Here is a 4,645-nt window from a genome sequence, read left to right as displayed (position 1 = left end):
TCAATGTGTGGTTTTTTTACTATACAAGTATTTTGCCAGCAACATTATATAATCTTAACTAATGGAATATAAGAAATGTATTAATAATAAATTCAATTAATAATTCAATTAATAATTGCTAATTGGTTTTTCATTAGATGCCTGTTTGGTAAAGCGGACTTCCACCCATGGACTTAACTTTCTCTCCTCTGCTTACTCTCTCATACATATACAAAAGAAGACATTTTTTTTAATGGTAAATTACTTTTCATTCCTTGTGCAACCTGCTACTTCCTGATTCTTTACCTAGGCAAGGATGACATAGACCAGCCAATTGCTGTCTCCTGCGATGTTCATGTCACACATCCCAGGAGGCAGTCTTGAGAAGTATTGTGCGATTTCAATCCTGCTCATATACAGACATCATAGGTATTAGGTCTTTGGGACCTGTGTGTGTTCTTGATGCCAACCACATGCATGCACAGGCATGTGGCAATGCTTTGCCAAGCTCCAAAGATCTAGCAGAGACCAAGAGTATGTCTGCGCGTGAGCAGGATGAAAACCAGGAAAGAGAAGTTTCAAGATGGCGGCATGGAGGCAGAGCAGCAGAAGGAGATTTTATCGCCAGTAGTATTGAGGGAGATGTTCAGTACGGTATCTTGGAAGGCCAAAAGAAAGTGTTAAATGGTCAGCCCACCCAAAAGTTATATTTGAGTTGTTGGTGGAGCCCGATAGGGTGAGTCAATCCCTGGCTTCCCATAAGTCTAGGATACTTCAGAGTCCATTTTCACATGCCACTCATATGCTCAAGTCTGCAAATAAATCAGTTCCTTAACTGATAGTTCTGCAGATTTATGCAATCAGATCTATGACTGAAGATTTTTTTGGTGCATTCATATTTATCTTGCACTCTTATTTGTGGCCACTTATCTATGATGTTACTTGGAGTTGATGTAAATGCAGCATGCCCAGGAATTCTCACAGTTTATTTATACACTTTTGTATAGGCATTGTGAGATATATTTTTAGTTTTACCCATTGGCCATTAGGTGTAATGATATGAGACAGGACTTGTCCGCTTAATTCTGGACACTTTAGAGATAGTTCAGTTTTTATAAATGTTTTGATCTTACTATTTGATAGTAGCATCATGCTATTTTAATTACTAACTCATAAGTTGATTGACCAGTTTACATTTTTTGTAATATGATTGTGAATAGCACCAAACCAGCAAATTAAAAGGCAGGCCCCGGCACAAGTAAGGCAAGGCCAATAAGTTCTTAATCACATTCCTGTGATCCATAGAAGAAGTACGACCAACAGAGCTTTGGGCCTACTTCACCTTTAACCTACCTGGCGGTATTCCTGAGTGTAGCTGGGGGTTAACTTTTAGTAACAGAAGCGGTAACCCCGAGCTACACTTGGGATTACCCTGCAGCCTTGTTCAGGGATTCCCTCTTGCACTTACCTTGTCCTTCGCTCCCGCGATGTCCCCCCTGCAACATCCCCGGCCAATGCCGGCATCTGTCTTCTGGGTTCCGTTCCCTGCGAGCGTCGAGACATACGGGGGATGGAACCGGTGGGAAATTAAAAAATTTTAAAAGTAACATTCACTCAATACACTAAAATCACATAGTATTACATTACTGTATCAAACCATTTCACATACATTTTGTCCCGAGTGCTTTGTCCTGTGCCCTGCCTGCATTTATAACGTTCTTTCTGCCTGGAAACTGAGAAACGTCCATGGCGTCCAAAAAGCATCCCTTTAGGTCAAAAGCGGTTTTAGACCAGCTAGAGAACAGCGATAGTAAATCAGAACTACTTGCAGAATTGAGTGATAATGATTTGTGGGGAAATTCGTCATCAGACACTGAAAACAATTTTGCGACTTTGCTCAGTGATGTGTGAACTTGGCGATCTATTTCAAATTTCAGTGTTTTTGGTTTGATCACATTATTGAATTAAATTTATTATTATTATTATATTATTATTTTTAATGATTATTTATTATAATTTATAATTTTGTGTTTCAAATTTTATCATACCCGGGATGTTTACTAGACTCTTGTTCGGACAGATTTCAGTGAGTTATTCCTAAAAATTACAGGCCTACAATAAAAAAACTACATATGTCCATGCAAAAAAATGTACCGCTTTGAGCACAGAAATATGGACATAATCAGACTGCTAGGGAGGTTAATGTACCCCAATTGTAGGAAGCAGTGACGTGCTGCAACACAACAACCAAGCAGCATAACTTAGTTCTCTCACCACTTGCCATCCATAAGCCATTTCTAAATAACCTAAATGCAAATGGTTATAAAAAGCTTGTTATCATTTATTTCAGCAGACTCCTGGCTTTTCAGTAAAAGTGATTGGGGTAGAAATAACTTTTACTGCACTTGGAAAACGGCTTCCCCGTTACCCCCATCCAATCCAATTTTCTCCACTGCAGTTAGGCCCTGTTCACCCGTGTATTTTACATGCGCTTTAGGTATGGTGCTATAAAAATTCTGCTTGCTGCATGTTTGGTGCGCTTTCCTCAAACAGCACATTATATAGAGTTCAGTGGAAACGTACCTAAAGCATATATAAAATGCACCTAAAGTGTACTGCACTTATGTAAACCCAGCCTTTTACAGGTCTTCCTTTTCTCCCAGTCTCTGAGAAACAGCAGAATGATGATGAGCTCATCTGTTACTCTTCTTTCATTGTAACAGCTTTATTTCAGATTTTTCTTCACTTTCTGTCCTGGTGGCAACAGCGGATGTTACCAGGCATGCCACTTTGACATAACATCTGTGATTCTCTTGCTATCTGTGCACATCCATTATCTACTGCAAAAAGTGAATGCCACAAGTCACTGCAGGTTTGCTTGCCATTAAACTCTAGCCTACCATGTGACAATTGTGGCCAGTAGGGAAAAGGAGGGCCAGGTGTGTTAGGTGCACATGAACTAACAAGGACTATGCCAATAGGAGAAAAATGTAGAATGAGCACATAGATAAGCTCATCAATGTGCTTCTACTTCTTTGTTGTTCAGTCACAGGGTGAGAATGGTTGAGTGACCTAACTTGCTTAATTTCAGTCTAGAAGATTTAGGTCATTATATTGGATTTGGACAGGTAAAACAGTTGTTACATATGCAGTGGTGTATTTTGGTTGTGTGCCACCCTAGGCAAGAGTAAAATCGGGGTTGCGGAGAGAGAGAGAGATTCCAACACTCACCCACCGGCCACCCCAGGAGCCCAACATATTCCTTCTGCGTTGATATCTGACAATGATCTGGGAATGAAAATTGGACACCCTTCAGCAGACCGCAGCTCGCACTGCTGTGCCTGTTTCGGACATGGATCCAGGAATGAGAGTTCGACACCCTTCAGCAGTCCGCAGCTCGCACTGCTGTGCCTGTTTCGGACATGGATCCAGGAATGAGAGTTCGACACCCTTCAGCAGACCTCAGCTTGCACTGCTGTGCCTGTCTCTGACAATGATCCAGGAACGAGAGTCAGAAACCCTTCAGCAGCCCGCACGGCTGTGCCTGTGCCTCACCTGCTCCTTATCCTCAGTCACTGGCTGCCACGTGTGTCACTTCTGCCAGGAGGTGGTGCCACCCCCATGAAAAATGCTGTCCTAGGCAAAAGCCTTGTTTGCCTTGTGGTAAATACGCCCCTGTACATATGTTATTTCAGCTGTGTATTAAGCTGTTTGCCTGGAGTTCAACTTTAAAAACATCACTGATATACTCTTGCTTATGCCTGAAATGAAAAATCACAAGCAAGATGTCAATATTTCAATCCCTGTGGACATACCTGTTTTCACAGGTAATCTTCCAAGTATAAAAGTAGGTCAATTTTTTTCTGGGGTAGTTTTCAATTTAAATAGCTGGCTATGCTCATGGAAGTTAAAAAACAATTATGTTCATCAATATTACTACTACCTTTGGTAAATGGATCGGCTCTAATTATATAAAAGACATATAGGTAGCACCAAAGACATAGAAATACAGAAAAAGACCAGGTGGCCCATTGAGTTTGCGCATTTTTTTTTTTCCGTTAACTTTTTTGTATAGATCTATGCTTGTCCCAAGCATGTTTGAAGCTATTTACTGTTGACTGACTCACTACCTCTGCTGGAAGTTTATTCAAAGCATCAACTACTCTTTCAGTAAAATAATGAGATTAGTTTTGAAGTTTCCTATTATGCGTGGTGACAGCTCCAATTTCAATGAGCTTAACTTGGTTCACTTGAGTTTTGCTGCTACACTGAAATAATAGTATACAGTATCTGTACATTGTTCATCTCCATTGAGATGCTCCCCATTACTATTTGTTGCATCACAAAATATCTGTAAAAAGCACAGTGAGAATGTAAGAAGACATTGACAGGTTGTAGGATATGTCTATGGTCCACATGTGGCTGCACCCAATGGTATCAACAGTTCCCTACTGCCATGTACTATTGATACTGCCAAATTCCCCTGCATTGTACATTCCCATCAGTTTGTAGGCTGTTAGTATTGTACATCTGTGTATGCTGTATCAGAGATCATTTATATTTTGGATTTCAGAACTCACTGTATAACAGTTTAGCATCGCAACCCAGCAGAATTCTAATGCCCTTATTCTGCTGAAAGTACGTATTTGGTTGATTGTTATGGTTA

This window comes from Staurois parvus, unplaced genomic scaffold (assembly GCF_062004578.1).
Source record: "Staurois parvus isolate SC_StPar_1 unplaced genomic scaffold, SC_StPar_1.0 ptg000437l, whole genome shotgun sequence".
NCBI classification, from domain to species: Eukaryota; Metazoa; Chordata; class Amphibia; order Anura; family Ranidae; genus Staurois; species Staurois parvus.
Note: the sequence above shows the minus strand (reverse complement) of the source record.